The 21016-nt window shown below is 36.2% G+C and overlaps 1 pseudogene; it reads right to left on the bottom strand.

Moving 5' to 3' along the window:
* Positions 1 to 17165: 17165 nt before the first annotated feature.
* Positions 17166 to 18180, bottom strand: LOC131423055 (putative elongation factor 1-alpha-like 3; annotated as a pseudogene).
* Positions 18181 to 21016: the final 2836 nt, after the last annotated feature.

Raw genomic sequence — 21016 nt, forward strand, 5'->3', positions numbered from 1 at the left:
GGGTCTTGGACTTGGTTGTTCATCTCAACTCTTTGAATCACTTTCTTCATTTTTATGAATTTTCATTTTCGTTTGCCCTTGCTTGTATGAAATTCCTAGAATAACCTAAAATTACCTGAGACTCCACCTGAAACTTACACGTTCCCTGATCTACACATCTGAGGCCCCACGCCTGAACCATTTTCCAGAGTAGCTGACCATTGATTTTTCACATCTTGACTAGATCTGCTAGATCCTGGTCTCTAACTGCTGACCCACTCAATGGGTCCCCAGCTCTGTATCCTTTTTTCCATCTCCTCGCTAACTCTCCCGTTAGCCTCACACCTTAAGCCTTAGTCTGCTTTCCTTTACATGTTCCATGCAGATGGTGCTGTAGGGTAATACACCCTAACCCATCACATTTGAATAATACAGGCCATCTACCCAAACACAACTGTACTAAGTTGGAATAAGCAATGGAAAGGCAAAAGTGACTTTTTTCAAGCTGTTATTGATATTCAAAGGGCTTTGAAGATGAAAAATGCTGTTCTTCATAAGTACTAAATCAACTTTAATAGCAAGCTAATATTTCTTAAGAATGTCTATACCTTTATCGTCCTACATAAATTTCTCTATGTAGAAGGAAAATTGAATTCATCAATTGGGATTAAAGAGCTATAAAATTCTCAAGTCTATTGGGTTACTAAATACAATTGAACAAATAACCAATTAAACTATGCTTGAAATCCTCTTATGGTTCCTTACCCGTAAGATCAAAGATGTTCCTTATAAAAGGTACTTATAATTAAATCATTTATATTAGCATCCCTGTCATTTAACACAAGAGACAGCTCTTTCTTTACCATATTCTCTATTTTCTTTTTTCCACTCTATCCTCCTTTACCTTCATAAAATATATTTATTTTCTGAGCATGATATACACCATCTCTTTTAACATTTTTTTCCACAAATCTCATGTATCAATGATATTCATGTTTTTATTATAATATTCATTTTTTAAATTATTTTCTATTCCCATCCCACTCTCATCATTTATTTTCACATTTCTTTGATATGTTTCAATGCATTTCTTTCCTGAAATCAAATGTGAGATGAATCTGAAGCTGCTATAGTGTTCACACCTTTGGTTATCCAACATCTGTGTCATCTTTGCCTCCAGCCTTCCAGAGCACACATCCATTGAGCCCCTTTTCATATAGGCAACTTCATTGCTTCCTGGTACACTAGTAAGCAATCTGTACATAAGCTCATCAAATTTCACACTTGGACCCAAGCTAGGAAGCACAGTTTCAGTGTCAGTCTCTTCACTGTCTGCAGAGTAAGGTGGTGGGGGCACCTGTGCTGGGACTCTGCTCTTTACTGAATTATATACAAGACAGAGAGGACGTCTTGGTTGCTGGTAAAACACATTCTTTATTCTCTTTTTTCCTACGATATATTGGATAACACCATTGGGCATAAATCATCATATGCCTAATATAATAAATGCATAATTAAACACATAAGGCCAGAAAATGAGCCTTTACAAAGATCATTATTTTTATAACAGAAGGGGAGATATATTTTGAAACAGTGAACGAAGCTCTCTGTCCTGCAGGGAAGCACAACTGGCAACAGAATTAAAAACCTGTGAATGTCGGGAGGGATTTGTTCCCACTATTAAACATGAGGTGTTTTACTTGTGACGTCATTTATAACAACCCTACCGGAATGGTATAATTATTCCCATCTAAAATCCCATTCCTAGCTGAAAGTCAGAACTAGAAAGTGGCTCATAGAGTAAGAGGTGGAACTTGGATTCAAAGAAAGTCTGTTAAATTTAATAGCTAACAGCTCTTGTGTCATTAAACTGCAGCCCACTACTAGTAGAATTTCTGCAAATAAAATTACCATTATAGTTTGCATCTTTTTGAAAGCAAACATACAAGTGTTCCTTAGGGATTTTATATAAATAAGCAAGGTTTCTTAAAGTTATAATCATAAGGTATGGGTTTTGTAGACATAATATTAATATATTATATACGTACATATATGCATATATTATATACTATACACATATACTATATATTATAATATATTATATACTCTACATCATATATTATGTATATATGCACATATAATATGTTAACATTATATCTTCGAAACCTATGACTTATAACTGTAACTCTTAGAAACCTTGCTTCTTATACACTAAAAAGTATTATTCTTGGGCCTGCCTGGTGGTGTAGTGGTTAACATGCTCTGTTTTGGTGGCTCAGGTTCACTGGTTCAGATCCTGGGCGTGGACCTACACCACTCATCAAGCCATGCCGTGGTGGCGTCCCATATACAAAATAGAGGAAGATTGGCACAGATGTTTGCTTGGGGCCACCATTCCTCAAGCAAAAAGAGGAAGATTGGCAACAGATGTGAGCTCAAGGTCAATTTTCCTCACCAAAAATAAAAAGTATTTTTACAGTTTCCTGACCTCCTGATATATAGTCTTACAAAGTAAACACATTTTTACTCAATCTAAACACAAAATATATTTAATGGGATTAATTTTGAATAGTTTACTATTATGATTTTCTGGCTGTGATTCTTTGCTATTTTCTTTTTCTTAAGTCTTTTTACAATTTATATTATCATTTCCCTTTAAGTGTCTTGAGTCATATACATTTCAAAAAAACAAAACATTAAATATAAAGTTACATCAGATGGCAAAATGCAGGAGGTGAAAATAAGGATGGTAATCAAGAAACGTACATATATGTGGCACTCCTGCCATCTTGTGGGTTTTCTGTGTTATCCATATACTTAATTTAATGTGTTTTTTTAGGGAATTTTTGAAGGAGTATTTTGAAAATTTTGGCTCCTATAGGGTCAATTACTTAAACCAAACATATTGACTAATATAAACAAACAAATAAATAAACGCAATTTATTCTCAAATAGTTCAGAAAAATTATCTATATTTATACCTATATCTATAATTTATAACTATACTTATACCTGTATCTACTTTTATGCCAATACCTATACTTTTCAAGAAAAAGAGAGAAAAATAGATAATTATAAACGAATGGGGCTAAATGACAACAATAGATGAATCTGGGTAATATTCTATTCTTATTCTTGCAATTTTTCTTTAAGTTTCAAATTATTTGCAAATAAACAATTTCCCTTTCTCTTTCTCTCTTTTTAGACCCTACTCCAACCATTAGCCCCTCTCCCGCTGCATCACCAGTCTTTCTCTACTGAATCAGTTTGAAAAGCCTCTCAATACTGCACCTCTCCCTCTAGCTATCACATACTTTCTCCTTGACCTTTGCTAGAAAAATTCCTTTAGAACATCTATCCTTTTTGTTTCCATTTATTTCCCCTCATTCTATCTTAAAACATTAGCTCAAACATAAAATAATTAATAATTAAAACTAAAATCTTGATCTTCCTTTCCAAACCTACTCTTCTGACAATCTTCTCACACAATTAATGGGAACTCCATTATCCTAGTGGCCAAAATCCTCTGCACGTATATTGCCTTTCTCTTTTTTGCACAAAGTACATCAGCCTATCAGCAAATCTTATTAGTTCTAAGATCAAAATATATCTAGAATCTTGACTTCTCTACAATCTTTCTGACTCAACCGCCTATCACTTCAATAGCCTTCCAACTGGTCTCCTAATCTCCACTCTTACTTCTCTGGAATTTATTCTCAGCACAGTATTCAGAGCAATTATTTTAAATAGAAAGTCAGATTGGGTTACTACTGTATTCAACACCTTTAATGGCTTCCATTTGGAAGTCCCAAAGTCATTACAAAAGCCCATGAAGCCCTTTATGATCTGATCATCTCCACAACACTCTTCCCCACACACACACTCTTCTATTACTTATCTGATGACTTAAATCCCTCGACCCTAGATTGCTCTGTTTCAGCCTCACTAGCTGCCTCACTGTTCTTCGAACATATCAGCACGCTCCTGCCTCAGTGCCTTTGAACTTCCTTTACCCTTCCCTAAATTTTCTTTCCCTAAATATTTGCATGGATGCACTTTTTTTAGATCTTTACTCAAATATAATCTTTGTGGTGATCGAGTTTAAATTGATGACCACAGCATCACACACTCCAGGCACTCTCTATCTCGCTTACCCTATTTTATTTGCTTTTCCTCATAATCCTCCAAGACAGGCTGCATATTTACTTGCGTGTTTGTTTATATTTATTTGTCCTGTATTTAGGATGTAAGCTCTCTGCGGGCCAGGACTTTATCCTTCTGGTTAGTCTACAGCAGTGGCTGGCTCATTTTCAGTGGTCAATAAATACGCCTACAATGAGGAATCGAATCCTTCAAAAACAATTGTCTAAGTTGCCTTTTCTGGTGATTGAAATAGAAATAAGTAACTGTACCTTTATTGTATAGTTGATTAAAAGTAGATCCACATGCTACAAAAAATGGGTGTATTGTGATCAAGATGATATTTTTCTCACAAAACTTAAAGAATCCAACCGGTATTGTTGCAATAAAAAATATAAGCAATATTTAAAATTCAGTTTCACTAAACACCATGCCTCTATGTGTTTGATTTTTCTCTTTATGTCTCTCATTGTTCTTAATAGCCTGCTTTCCACAATGTTCATCCATTTGTTCATTCATTCATTCAGGAAATATTGATTTAGAGTTGAGCAAGATGGCTTTAATATTCCCCTCAGCTTGACTAACTTTAGACAGACTTCTTCTTGCTCTAGGCCCCTGATCACCTTTTCTTAGAGCATTTACTTTAGAAAATATGTCAATTCTTTTTCTGCTCCTTTAAGGTATGAATTTCCTACAAAGCCTCTTGGCTAGTTTATAACCCAGGACTATCTTTCTCAAGGACCAGAGAGCCATCTCTTTGAAACATAACCATCAAGGAAGAGAGGGCCCCCATCTCCCAGTCTGTAGGAGGATAGAAGCTTAATGTCACCCAAACTTGTAAAAATTACCCGAAAATAGGAGAAAGTTTACTTTTCCTTGGGGTAAAGCCAATTAGCAAAGATACCCTAATAGCCATCCCTGCCCCCACTCCTGCTCTTGAAAACTCTCCTGCCCTTTGTTTCCGCAGAGCTGAGTGTCAGGACCTGGTCTCTCCTCTCTCTCCAATTGCCAGCAATAATGTTGGAATGAAATCTATTTCTATTTGCTTATTGGATCTGGTGTGATTTTTTTCTTTAACAAAGTATACTTTGTGCCCAGTAAGTAATTAATATAAATAATCTTTACATATATGGCAGAAAAATATGCCAAAATAAAATATAATTTAAAGCACTCTTGACTTTTTCCCAGAAAAAAAAAATTTTCACCAGAGTTAGTTCCAAATGCCAATTTTTTTCAAGGTAAATATACCACAACCCTTATCTAGTGGACAGTGAAACCTAAACTGTATAATCCTCTCTATAATATCAGACAAATCCTGATTTGCTAGAGTTTTATATTTAAATGTACAATGTTCTTATTTTTCATGCTGGGAACCTTTATTAATTTGACTACAATATATCAGAAAGTAAAATAATACATGTATTTAGCGATAGCATTATAGCTTTTATCCAAAGTAATATTTGGGTTAGATTTAGAGCCATTTGATTAACTGATGAAAAACTATAAAGTTAATTTAAAAATTGATATAAATATGCCATTTTCCATTTTAACAGGTATCTAATTTTACCTATTAGAAAATTCTTATGTAAAAATTTGTACCAGCACCACACTATATTAACTCGTTGATTTAAATATAAACAATACCAGGCACTTAGCTGCATGCAGACATTATTTGTTATTGCGTCCTCCCAAAAAAGATATGTTGGAGTCCTAACCCCCAGTATCTCAGAATGTGACCTTATTTACCTCTTTACAGAGGTAATCATGTTTGAATGACTCCTAATTCAATATGACTGGTGTTCTTATAAGAACAGGAAATTTGGACACAGAGGTAGATGCACATAGAGAGAAGACACTGTGAAGAGACAAAAGTAGAAGATTGTCATCTACAAGCCAAGGGCAGAGGCCTGGAGCAGATCCTTCCTCACAGCCCTCAGAAGGAACCAGCCCTGCAACACAGGGACTTTGGACTTCTTCAAGCCTCCAGAATTGTGAGAGAATGAATTTTTGTCTTTTAAGCCATGTAGTTTGTGGCACTTTGTTACAGTAGCCTTAACAAATTAATACATTATTCTTGGCAGCCAAAACAATTTTAAATAATAAATATTATTATATTATTTAAAATTCAATTGGAATTTATAGGTGTAAAAGTGTTTTGGGAAAATTATTCTCCGTCTGACTATTTCCTGTTGTTGCGAGTTTTGCTAAACTACTGCATAGTATTGCTGCCTCAGCATTCATTTTGTGTGGCCAGGAGGTCAGCAGGTGCCTAGCCTAGGCCACCAGGACACTAGCCCTCCCCCGGAGCACATGGCGTGGATGACAGCCCTGCAGAGTCACAAGTAAATGTAAGTTCCTGATATGTCTCCCCAGTCACCCTGTGATAAGCCTCACCTCCCCTGCCTCTAGGACCTTCCCCGTGTACATCCCTTAGATAAGACTTCCCTCCATGCTAAGCTTACCAAAACCCTCTGTTTTTGTTGGAATTGATCAATCTGCCCTTGGCCTAGGAACCCCAAAGCACTCCACCTGTAGACCCCAAGGCAGATGCCCAGGTCCTGCAGCACTCTCTGCCTGCACCTGTTTTGACCTCCCTGTGTGGCCCCTTGAGGCGTGCCGTGTACCTCCTCCCAATTCTGTGAGTAACAAACTTCACTATTTCACTTTCCCTTGCAGTCCTTGGTCAAAGGTGGCTCACCATAGGACACCCCTGGGAACTACTCAACAAATGTTAATTTAACAACGTTATAACTCTTAACCATTGAAGAAAACTTACTTAAAATTATTTTTTTAATTTCTGAAATTGATATAAATGGTCATTATTCATAGAAATAAATCATCCAGTCTGATATTTCATAATCTATACTTGAAATTTAGAAAGTGCTAGAAGATATGTAGCTATGTTGAAGAAAAGAAGTTTTTTCCAAGTTTCTTCATTTTTAAATTTGGCACTTATTGAATTTAGTCATATAGAAATGAATTTTCCAGCCTATTGCCATCAAATTATTGGTGACTGTTTTGTGAAAAGTAGAAAGTACAGGGGTCTGTATGAAACTCCACGGATAGCTGGAGAATTGAGCAGCTCAGACACTGTTTCACCACCTTCTCTCTCTCTCTCTTTTCTTTCATCATCCATCTTCAGTATAAACTCCACTGGGATTCTTTTTTAAAATTTTTCATTTATGTATTTATCTCTCAACCTATCCCTCTAGCCCTGTAATCTTCACTTCCCTTTATCTTGCATTCACTTTCATTCAACTATTTGATTTTCCTGCTCAAATTCTCTGAAGTGAATGGTTTCTTCATATTTCATGATGTAATATTGTACCAGCACATTCACAACCTAAACTAAATTATCCATTTTAAGTCTATAATACTGTAAGTGCCCAGATTATTTCCCATCCATTATTATTTCCTATTCCTTTAAGGTATTAATCATTTCCAAATGTCCACTCCTCCCAGCTTTCTCTATTAGATTTTTATTGTGATTTATTCATTAACTTGTTATTGGCTGTAAATTAATTTTATATTGCTTTCACAGAAGAGGCAAAGAGGGACAAGATGTAGCATTTAAAGTCAGTAAACTTAGTTTGTTACTGATGTAGATAGAGAAGGAATACACAAGGAAAAAATGTTATCTACTTATTTTTATGGTATTGGGGCCAGCCCAGAGGCGCAGTGGTTGAGTGTGCGTGCTCCACTGCGGTGGCCCGGGGTTCGCAGGTTCGGATCCCGGGCGCGCACCAACACACCGCTTCTCAAGACATGTTGTGGCAGCATCCCATATAAAGCAGAGGAAGACGGGCATGGATGTTAGCTCAGGGCCAGTCTTCCTCAGCAAAAAGATAAGGATTGGCATGGATGTTAGCTCAGGGCTGATCTTCCTCACACACACACAAAAAGATTCATTGGAGTTCTGTCTGTATCACTCATCCAGGTTATTTGTGCTTTTCATGTCTCAGAGCTGTTTTACAGCTCTGTAAATTGTAGAAAACTGATAACAATACAAATGAGTTTTGTCCACAGAAATGCTAAGCATTTGTGTCCAGTGAAATGCAACTGATTATGGCCTTGTGGATAGACCAGTTTTTGCACATATTTGTAAATTCATTTCAGCATCCCCTCACTGCATACAAATGTATGAATCTTTTCATTTTGTTTGAACTAGTTGTAGCATCTTACTGGTTTCCTTATTCATTCATGAATTAAATAAAATCATTGACATGTTCATTTCATATTTGTGTGAGATTCATGATTATTCCCTCTTTTTTGAAATTATCCTTTAAACGATAGTAAAGAAAGACAATGCATTGCCTAATGTTGAGACAAGTTGCTTTGACTTAAAGACAGATGTTAGCCAAGCACTGTTTATAATCTCCTCCATAATTCAGGTATTGGAGGTTCTCTTCTCCTCGTGTTCTCTATCCTGTGCCAAAAGGGAAGCAAATCTCAACCCTGTCACCGTTAAGGAGAAAAATTTCCAACACTTTCACCCTTTTGAGTGTGTGTGTGTGCTTTTAGATATTACTGAAAATTATTAGGAGAGATGAAAGGGTATTTTATAACAAATACTCCAATTACACAATCTAATGAAACCTCAGTTGACTTTCCTGTCTTTTGCCAAAAATCTCTATTGAAATCCTTCCAAGGAGTGATCTTTCCTTTCTTATCCCTCCCACAAGGCAATCAGCTCTGCCCAAGAATTTTTTCACATTTGCCTCCATCAAATGCCTTCAGCCTTTATTATGTAGCTGTCTTATTCAGCCAGAAAACTTGGAGCCGGCCCAATCTCCAGACTTTGGAGGCTGCTTGCCTCCCATTGAGAGTTTAGGTAAGCATCTTCCAGCAAAGATGCAATGTTCCTCATAGTGCTAGAATTCATTACAGTTTACTTTACAGCAATTAACTTTATCCAGAACCATCTTTAGTTTTTATGACATTTACTCCATTATTCATGTCAATAGCATTGATTGCAGAAGCTACACAAATACATATCACTCAGCCAGGTTTGAAGAAATGACTTAACTTCCCAAAGCAACAGAATGGTTGTCAAACTAACAATTAACATTTATATTTTTCATAAGGATATTTACATTGATTCTTTTTATAGAATTCAATAAAATATTTCCATTTAGTGGGTGAAGGATGTCATCAGGAAATCATCCTGTCCTCTTTCCTTTGCTCTACTGCCTCCCCCACTCCATTAAATCTCTGAGATTTGTCAATTCTGGCTTTCAAATATCTCGTAAAAACTACTTATTCTCTCCATTCTTCCTGACTCTGGATTAAATCAGGCCATCTGGATTTTGTTACCTGGTCTCCTATAAACACCCCCTTCACTCTTCAATTTATCCTGCCAATGATTTTCCAGGTTCTAGTCTTCTAAAACACATAGTCCAGACTCTTTATGTTATATATAAGGCCTTTCTCGTCCTCTCCTCCAACTATTCCTGAATTATATCTAATGTACCCGTCAGTTTTCAGAGCATTCCCCAGTCAACTCACTATGAGGTCACTTTCAGATCACTCAGGTCAGGACGAGGTGCCCATATTATAAAGTGGTCTTCATACACTGATAAGTTAAACTATCCTAATGTTTACTTCAGCTATCTCCAACTTCCATGTTTTCTTATCTTACTGCTTTACCTACACTTCCCCAGACGCTTTCACACCTGATGTGTCACTAGGCTTCTCTAGGAAGCAAATGTTGAAAAGAAGTTAGAAGTAACACTTGTGAAAGCTAAAAGAAATAGGAAGCAGAACTGGCCAGATAAAGGTACCAGACCATAATGGAGATCAGAAACCTGTGAAAGGGAAGGGGAATGAAGAGGATTGCGCAGAGAGAAGCTCAGACTGTGAAGCAGACCTGACAAAAGACAAGACAATCCAGTTATGAAGTCCAGAACAAAGGTTACCCATCGGAGGAGTCCTGTATTGAATAAAAATGGCCAAACCATAGTTTTTCCACCACACCTAGTCTTGACTTAGGCTGCCCAGGTGAAGTGTGATCTCGGCTTGAAAACTGAGGTAGATCCCTAAGGTGCTGACAGTGTCAGATAACTGCATTCATGGAAGCTCCAGCATAAGTTCTGTTGAAGAAAGATCCCAGTGGCACACCCCCTGGCACCATACCTTAGACTTCTGTCCTAGACGATTTGGAACATTGTTTAAATTCATCCCTCTCTGGTGCTCAGCATGGTTTTTGGCTCATTTCAGAATTCTGTCTCTCAAGTCTATAGATACATTATATTTATACTATTCCTACAAATTGGAAGCTCTCTGAATTTACTAGTGTTTATTCACTTGAATGATTACCTGTTTAACATTGACAAACCAAGAATCAGCCTTTGGGATGATAACATTAACACTTTGGTGTGAAACTAAGTCAAACTATCCACTGATCACTTTCTATGAGAATCTAAAATTAATATGATGAAATATACATCTTTGGTAGCCCTATGTGGTAGAGTATAATATGGTTCAAACTATTCCTTACCCACCAGTGTATATCTTTTATTCCAAAGCCCCTCTATATGGAAATATTACACTTCCCATCCATCAACACCAGGCTTGGCTGTATGGCTTACTTTGGCTGACGAAATATGAGAAAAGGTGACATGAAATACTTTTGAAGAAATGTTTTAAAAGCTAACACACAGTTTCAATATTTTTCTTTAAATTACATATTTTTCTTTTCCACAAGACTAACAATGATAGGGGTTCAGATAAGGACTGTCCAAGAATAAAATAAAAAAAAAAGAAGATGGAAAGAACAAACAAACAGCAAAAACACACACAGCTGCCCTTCCATAGACACAGAGTGAAGCGGAAATAAACCTTTGTTTTTTAAGCCATTGACATTTGTTGAATTGTTTGCCACCAAAGACTAACCTAGCCTAAGATGACTGATTCACTTTGCTTTTGCTAGCCAACTTTGGGGTTTCAGTATGATGCAGCCTGGGTGTGTGTTCTTGGGCTAGTTTCTTTATATCCGGAGTCTCATTTGTAAAATAAAATAAGAAGGAGACCTATTTTGTATGGTTGTCATCATAAACAAATGAGTTCAAACAGGCAAAGCACTCAGAAGAACATCTGGACTACAAGGAATGCCTACTAGATGTTCTCTGCTAGCGGCCACCACCACCACCTCTGCTATTAGAACTGTCACTTGTCCTGCCACTCCTACTCTGGCCCTATCAGAGACACTGGTTCAACTCCAATTTCCTAATTCTACCATTCACTAGATTTAGCATCTGGGATAATTTCTTTAAACAATTGAGCCTCGGGTTCCCCACATAAATTACTTTATATACATAAGTGTCTCTTTTTTTAACATTTATAAAGTGCCAATCAGCATAATAGACTCCTCTCATGCCCAGGGGGGTGCATTTTCCAAATATTTTGATAAATCACTGGCTTCATTTTGTTATTAACTTCCAATGGTCCATATCTAGCAATTTCTTTATCATTTTTTCCTTCCCTCTTAAAACAATAAATATAATTTGAATACTCTCAGACCTTTCAATTCATCTTTTTGGATATCCTGATATGGTACTTTCATAAATTTTCATCTATGCCTCCCTCTAAATGGAGCTCCAAATAAATCATTTTAAGTATCAACATTTCTGTTGTAAAGGATATTCTACAAAGTTGTATGCAAAGTTGGCAAACACTTAAAAGTAACTGACATGGTCATAAGTTACAGAGCCTGAAGGAAAACTCTTTTTAGAAGCTGTTCTTACTGTCATGTTTTCAAGGATGGAGAATAATGTTCTTCCTAGTTTTCTTACCAGGAACAATTAAACAAAAAGAAAACCTTTGTTTCTTAGAAATTCTATAAATTTTGTTTCATTAAGTTTTCCACATCTCTCCATTCTTTCCACATAAAGCATCTTTTATCATCTGTGTGTGACATTGATTTTCATTGCAACCCTTTTCCTGAATTCTATAAACAGATTACATATGCATTGTTACCAAAAACAAAAAAAAACATATTTTTTCAAAAATACATCATTCATCACTGAAAGTAAATAAAAAGTTTGGTTTTTAAGTTAGATTTTCTGCTAGGCTTTTTAGATGTTAAATATTTTTCCATTTTTCCCTGACTTTCTGACTCCTTGACTTCCATTTCTCTTCAAATTCAGTCTACCCTCTAACAATGTCAAATTACCTTCATGAAAATTAGATTTGATTATTTAGCTTTCCAGAGTTCCATCTTCATAGACTCTCTAACACTAATAGGCTAAAGGTAAAATTATTCCGCAGGAGCTATTTTCAGAACCTTTCATGAATTCTCCTTTTCGTTTGGTTCCTGTGATGCTACTGACTTCTCTTTTCATTCTCCAGCCCTCCTCAGCCTCCTTCCCTTAGACCTATACAGATGGAATGTGTATTCTCAGCAATTCTGATCCCTGCGTCTACACTTCTCCTTTTGTAACTTTTCCCACAGGGATCTCAACTGCTCCCAAGTTGTTGTTGATTAATACCCACAGATATCATCTAAAGCCCTAACACTTGTCCAAATGCCACTTGTGTCGTTTTTAATGATCTGGTCAGTATCTCGATATAAGTGCTCTAACATCATCACATATTAATCATGTTTAAAAGAAAATTTGTTTCCCATGTATCTACCCCCTTCACTTATTGCAAAATTAGCATCTTCTCTTCCTGCTTTCCTTGTATCCATCGTTAGCTCCATTAGTATCTTAATCCTTAGGTTTTATAATTATTGCAGAGTTGTGGAATTGGAAGAAATCTTATAGGTCATCTAAGCCATCCCTCAGGATGCATAAATTTCCTCTACAAATTTGACCTCTGGCCAAAGCATCTGTGAACTGAGCAATTGTAGCCTAAATTTCATTATAGATTTTTCTCAGTTTGAGGTTGCTAGCTCTGTAATGCAAAAGAGTTTAAAGCCGATCACCTAGACTCATCTTTTTCTTTTCGCTTTTCCTTACTACTTCTTTTTGCGTATTTCCAAATTCTGTCAGTTCAATCTCTACCGTATCCCTCATAAATAAACCTTCTTTTCCTTTTACACTGTCCCCAATTTGGGCCATACTCATGGATCTCCCCCTGCACTACTGCTGCACAGCTTCAGGTATAAGAGAAAGAGACCTTACCAGTGAACATTCAAGAAAATAATTTGAGAGACTGGAGACAGAGTAGCTCACAGAATTCTCTTCTTGGTTGTGTTAGTTTGTTATTGCTGTTGTAACAAATTACCCATAACTTTGTGTCTTAAAACAACACACATTTATTATCTTATACTTTTAGAGGTCAGAAGTTCTAAAATCAATATGTGCGACATTTCTTCCAGAGGCTCTAGGGGAGGGAAAATTCATTTGCTTGACTTTTTCAGTTTCTAGAGGCTGCCTACATTGCTGGGCTCATGGACTCTTTCTCCATCTTCAGAGCCAGCAATGTAACATCATCAAATAGTCAAGTCTCTCTCTCTCTCTCTCTCTAGCTTATCAAGGCCAACTTGGTGAGAAGATGTGCTGTGAAGAAGAACTGTGATCAGAACCAGCGCAGAAGCTGGAGGCTGTGTCTAAGAGGGCACCAGAGTTCACTACCAGTGGTTTTTATGGCTCCACCAAGAGTCTGGGTAAGGTCATTTTTATGGTAAATGTTGGAACTACTCTTAATTCCCAAACAGAACTTTTTCCATACCCCAGTCTCCCAAAGAAGACTCTTATCGTCACATAAATAGATTTGTTCTCATTTCACCAGATCTTTCTGGATATTCTCTTGTCTAATTGGAGATGTAGTATACCGTATCTTCTTCCAGTTCTGAATAGATTATAATTCCCTCTAATGTTTAGATTTTGTTGGTTTATTTGTTTTAATATTATTCCCCTCAGTTTCAACCTTTTCTCAAATCTGAGAATAGAGTTCTGAAAACAAAACTTTTGGCAAAGCTTTGAAAACTGAGGTGGACTCTTCATTAACCTCTCTGTCTCCAGTATTTCTGCAATCATTGCATCTTTTATGCCTGTGTTTCTTCAAATTTCCTTGATAAAGTCTTTAATGTGACTTTCCTACTTAAGAATACCTAAGGGTTTCCTATAGCCAAACAAATAATATCTAAACTCCCTGTTGTTGAACTGAGAACTTTCTGGGGTCTGTCTTCAAAACTAACTTTAGAGACTTAACTTCTATATTTCTCTACCCATAGCTTATCTCTCATCGAGGAGATATCAGAGCATTTAACTTCTACTAATCATTTAGTACATATTTTCAAAGGTACCATTTGAAAACTGTATAAAATCAATTATATGAGGGAAGAGTCACTATGTCCTGAAATGCAGTCTCCTCATTAGACATAATAATTTCTGTTAATGAAGTTTGATAGGCTGACCATTGACAATTTAAAGTGTTTAGGTGGTCAAATCTTGCTCAGGCTGTGGGAATCAGGAAAATACATTTATAAACTCATGTATGAAACCTTCATCAGTGATTTATCCCTTCCATACAAACTTTTGTAGTCAGATGAGAGGTCAATGCCGTTGTAACATAGTAATGTGAAAAATGCCTTCAGATTCTTAAAAAGGGGCTAAATTGCTCTCCAGATGCTATTTTAACTGTGGTCTAAATTCTTATATTCACAGCTTGCAACTTGTCACTCCCCAAAATAATCAAGCTTCCTGGAAATTTTCAATGTTTCAAAAGGTGAAGGAATAATGGAGTCTTCTATTATATATCTCTTGGAGATGAGCTGGTCTCTGAGATCAAATTATTTGACTGCTCTCTGTAACCGCTCCTATATGCAATAGATCCATAAATAAAAACATTTGGTTTGTTTTCCCCTCACGCTGTTCACAGCTCATAGTACACATTGCCAACACGTCATTTATGTCCTTATCTCTGCTCACTCCTATAACCAGACTTGAACCCGAGAGAATACTGGAGATGTTTAGCTGCCGATGTTATTCATCAAAATGCCTGCCTGGAAAAAAGCAGCTCAGAGTTATGAGAAATAATGCTTCAGTTTTTCAGACCTCTACTGAGAGAAAATATCCAGAGTTCACAAAATTCAGGCAACATAAATTAGCAATTTCTCCAGCACCTCCTGTTCAACAATAATAAGTACTCAGGGGAGTTTGTATGTGTCCTTGGAAAATAAATAGGAGGTTGGTGATTTCTGCGCAAAATCTCCTGTGACTTAAGAAATGTCATTTAGTTAAAAATAGTATTTGGTGACTGGACACAGTGATACATGTATTCTAAACTAATTTAAAACACTCATTTAAATCTGGGGTAAATACGATAGGATATATAGCAATTCAAAAGGCATAACCACTCTTTTCTAAAGTAACAAAAATTTTTTATAGAATCACTGAAACAGTTAAATGAAATTGAAATCCTCTTTAAGATTCTATAAACAAACAAAACAGGGAAGGAGAGGAAGGGAAGAGAACAGAAGAAGGACTTAAAATGCCGTCTTAAATAACATGCTAATTGTAAGTAGCTTAATTTATTATTTAAATGGTACCTGAAAAAAGTAACAATTATATGGGAATTTTGTGTGTGTGTAATCCAAGGACCAAATGATTTTATTTGTATTGATCATGTGCAAAGATAAGCTGCTAAGATTATTCTTTTTCTTTTTCTTTTCATTATTTTCCATGCATCTAGTAAACTGAAAACGAATCAGAGGGTTTAATATAAAGTTTCCAGTTCCAAGACCTAGACTTTGAAATTCATCGTGAATATATAAATATTTTTTACTGAGCAATAAGAAATAGTTTGTGAATTGGCACTGGTCTAGATAATTTTGATAATAGGGAATAAAACTTCATGACTTACCTGAAGACAATATTTTGATGGTTTTTCCAAAACTCTCGCAGTTGGGAAGAAAAAGATACTATAACGACAAAACTTTTCTATTAAAGAATTCCTGACACTGTTGCATTGATAAGAATATTACTGTAAATATGAAATAAGATACATTTACTTATTTAAAAATGCCTTCAGAAGGGAAATATTTTGTTAAGAACAGACATTTCAGTCCATAACTTTAAACATTTATAATCTCTGTTTAAAAATTCCAAAGATGGAATTCAAATAGGATATTTAATAATGAAGGGACTCTTCAGTCTTGCACATATCATCAATATGATTTGCTAAACTTTTGTAGGATAGTTGGGTGACTTCCAGGATGGACAGTTTGTCACCTTCTCAATTGCGCAATTAATAAAACAAAAACATATGAATATTTCTTAATCATGTCAGTGATACCTTTATATATTATAAGCAAACTTTCTAAATTTCTATGTTTTATCAATAAGTTGTTCACACTTTATATTTTTAGATGTGATATTTTAAATCCAAAATCTATTTTATCATTTTATGATATTTATTAATTTCTGTGTCTTGTATCTAAATAAAATAAACTTTAAGGATTTCAAGGAATTATTTATACTAAAACCACACAAATATTTGGAAAGAAAACATTTTTTTCCCTTGAGATTATACCAATAAATTTACTCAATATTGATGTAACTACACAAAATTTGATATGCAACACATTGCCATTGACATTACAGACTTTGGCCTTCTTAAATGTAGTTTATATATAAACAAAGTTACTCTTCGCTTGTCTGTCCTAACCTCTGAACTGGTGCAACCCAGAGACCCCCTCCTATAACTTTCCACTATATACTTAAAACATAGATGATGCCTCCCCTTAGAAAAGGTGAACAAACCTGAAATTCCCACCCAGAAAAAAAATGTTAACTCATAATTATCGAATTCTGAATATGGAACACCAGAAATAGATTAGCGAAACTCTTACTCAAATCTTTCACCAAGGTAGTACTATGAGAAGTTACAGTGTTAACCAAAAGAAGATACTGGTTTCTCATTAAACTTTGTTTCAATGAGTCTCAAAATTGTGCAACAGATTTTTGCTCAGGTTGTTTTCATTAAAAAGTACTGATTTTAAAAACTAATAACTAAAACTGCCCCCTGCTACACATGCTTACAAACAAACAAATGATCCACAAAACATTCTCTTTTCCTTCTGAAAGTTTTACAGTGCATTGTTATGAAGTTACTATTAAACTTAAATGGCCAACTGAGACAAACGGTTCTAAGACCATTCGTCCACCACTGATTAAGATGGGGGTGGCAGGTATTAGGCATAACATTCGTTTAGCCTTCTGAGTTTTCTGGGCAGACTCAGTGGCATTGCCAGCTCCAGGAACCTTCTTGTCCGCTGTTTTGATGACATCTACAGCAACTGTCCATCTCATGTCACGAACAGCAAAATGACCCAGACAAGAATCATCAGAGAAGCTCTCAACACACACGGGCTTTCCAGGAACATTTCAATGACGGCTGCATCACCAGATTTCAAGATTTTGGGGCCATCTTCCAGTTTCTTCCTAGAACAGTGATCAATCTTCTTTAGCTCAGCAAACTTACAAGCAATGTGAGCTGTGTGACAATCCTGCAAAGGTGCATAGCCAGCATTAATTTGATCTGGATGGTTTAGGATAGTCACCTGACCCATCAAGCCAGTTGCTTCCACAGGTGGGTCATTTTTGCTGTCACCAGCCACATTGTCACAATGAACATCTTTGACAGACACATTCTTGACATTGAAGCCCACTTCATCCCCAGGAAGAGCTTCACTCAAAACTTCACTGTGCACTTCAACAGACTTTACGTAACATTGGCTGGAGCAAAGGTCACCACCCCACTACGTTTGCGAACACCAGTCTCTACTCAGCCCACAGGGAAAGTACTAATACCACCAATTTTGTAGACATCCTGGAGGGGTAGACAAAAGGGTTTATAAGTTAAATAAGGTGGTGGCAGTATGCAATCTAGAGCTTCAAGCAGCATGGTTCCACTGGCATTGCGATCTTTACAGATGACTTTCCATACCTTGAACCAAGGTAAGCTTGGCTCTAGCATGTTGTCACCATTCCAACTAGAAAGTGGCACAAATGCTTCTGTGTTACAGTTGTATCCAATTTTCTTAATATAGGTCCTGACTTTCTTAACCATTTCCTTGTATCTCTTGTGGCTGTAGGGTAGCTCAGTGGAATCCATTTTGTTAACACCAACAATTAATGATTTCACACCAAGTGTGTAAGCCAGAAGGCCATGCTCATGAGTCTGCCCATTCTTGGAGATACCTGCTTAAAATTCACCCACATTAGCACCAACAATCAGGACAGATGTGCCTATTATCATGTTTTTGATCAAGTCTCTCTGTCCTGGGGCATCAATGGTGGTCATGTAACACTTGCTGGTCTCGAATTTCCACAGGGAGATATCAATGGTGATACCACATTCATGTTCAGCCTGCAGTTTATCCAAGACCCAGGCATCTTTGAAGGAGCCTTTCCCATCTCAGCAGCCTTCTTCTCAAAATTTTTGATGGTTCTTTTGTTGATGACACCACATTTGTAGATGATTGTAGGCCGGTAGTGGTAGACTTGCCAGAATTTATGTGTCCAATGACAATGATATTGACGTGAATCTTTTTCTTTCCCATTTTGGCTTAGATTTAGCTGTGGTTTTCATGACACCTGTGTTCTGGCAGCAAAACTGTAATGAAAAAGCTGGAAAGAAGGTCTTTACAATCTTTCTGGATTCCACCCATGGTATTCAAATAATGATACGTGACATATGATCTTATGCTTAAATATAGAGTTAGTTTTGGTCTTATCTTTGGCTGTTTAATTTTTTCTCCAGGGAAGTCTGGAACCATGATACTAAAATTGACCAAGAGAAAGATTAAGTGTACTAGAAAGTAATATTTGTAGCCTGCTATTTAGAGTTCCTCCAAATGTCCCCAAGAGGCACCCTGTACTAGCTTGTCTACATTGTTATTAAAAATATATACATTGATGTTATGGGTTTTTTTTTTTTCCAGTTTATATAGCCCAGTTTTAGCTGCAAACTTGTGCCTAGGCTCCTTTGAGCCCAAAGTAACTCACACATATTTTGGTGGTACTCTTGCATACTCTGCTTTGCCTTTATGCAGTCCCTAGGAGTCCTTTCAATATCCAGTCCTGTGTGATCGCTGCAGTTGGCACTGTGGGAAGGATACACGAAATTATCCTTTGATGCAAATTTGGTTCCTGCCCACCCCTGGTTTGAGGTCGCATAAGCTGATGAGAACAGAGCATATCAATGGAACTAGTAGATCTAAAGTTGAAGAAATAACTAAATTAATTTTAGGCCAATTTTAAAGAGAGAAAATTGATTAAGAATTTTGTATTTTGTCTTCCTTGGGCTATTTTACTGAAACTTTAAAAAAATGAAAAAAAACATCTGAGGCGTCCAGAGATTCTCTTTGAAAGGCAAAGACTTGACTTCAAAAAAGGAGTCAGGAAGACACACACCCTTTGATCCTAAGTGGAATTCTTCTTCTGAGGCTGCAAAAATGTTAAGAATGCTAGCATATTTGATTCATTTTATAATGATACCAAAGTATCGCCTAGGTTTATATCTTTAACCAAGTGTTATTACTACTCTGATAAAAGAGACTCGAACTGCTTGGACTCCTTCTGACCCCCCTGTTGGGAGGGCAGGGTAATTAGAGGGAGGCTGTTAGTTCATATCACCCAAATGGGCCTGAATTGCAGGAAAATATTTATAATTATTTCAAAAAGAGAAAACAAGACTAAAACATCGAATAACTTTAGGATAAACCAGTGGAAAGTTTCATATAATTCATTTAAAATAAAATAAAATAGAAGATAGATGGAGTAGCTATAAAAATTTTAATAGATCACTGTAAATATCAGGTGGTCTGGCTGGTCCATGAACTCCTTAGACTATGAAAGGACAGATCAGATTCATTCAATTTTTCCTAGTCTAAATGAATTTTTAAAATGTGATAATGACACAAATGTGAAAACTATGGTCTCTTCAGAACAAGTTCTGATTAAAATGGTGTGAAGTAAAAGAGAGAACTATGATTCTGAGAGATGAATTGGTCAAGGTCTCTTGACACAGGACCAGGAGAGGTCTGAAAACATTTGCACTGATATGAGTTAAATGGCTAAGGGTGATGAGGACACTGTCAGATACTAGTGCCAAACCAGCTAATGAAATGGCTAATGAAAAGTTAAAGGACGATGTGCTTATGTCAGGGAATATGGTGACACAACTCTGTGAGGCTTACATGTAAAAATATAACTCAAAGTAAAAATTTATGAATGGAAGTATTGTGTACTAATGTATTACCCTACCAGAAAAGGTTATGGGAATAGATGTGATGTCTGAATGGAGGATTTTTGTCCATATCTAAACCACTAAGAGAAAGAAAGTCATGCCAGTCTGCTCTTCACTTTTTTAAATGTGGTATGCTAGATGGAAGTATTTTAGAATTTCTTAAACCCTCTCAAGTGATTAATTTAAAACAGCATGAAATATTTTTGAATCATCAAGAAATTTTGGCTTTATTTAAAGATATTTCAGTTTTACCTGTATTAGTACTCCCCAAAAGTCCTTCTTTAAGATTCTATTATTATCTGTGAGGAAAGCTGATGAATCCTGGCTCTTAAGTGTAGACTATAAAGGATTAAATGAAGTGTTGCCTCAGTAGTGTGCTGTATCCAACATGGTGTTAACAATTCGAACTGTGCAACATGCTAAAGGAAATCAGTATTCTGTGATCAGTTTGGTGAATTTTTTTCCCGATTCCTATTTCAAAAGGAAGTCAAGCTAATTTGTATTCATGTAGAATGGAACCCCCCAAATACTTTATTCCCACACAGATGTATAGATCCTGCTGATTGTTAACAAAATCTGCTATGAAGTGACCTAGATTTGATTAAACGAAAAATTACTGTTATTCATCATATTGATGATATGATACTGTCAACTCAATCTGAAGATCGAGTGGACTGAACTAAATACTGGTTAATCATAT

The sequence above is a fragment of the Diceros bicornis genome, chromosome 27 (genome assembly GCF_020826845.1).
Source record: "Diceros bicornis minor isolate mBicDic1 chromosome 27, mDicBic1.mat.cur, whole genome shotgun sequence".
Taxonomy (NCBI): Eukaryota; Metazoa; Chordata; class Mammalia; order Perissodactyla; family Rhinocerotidae; genus Diceros; species Diceros bicornis.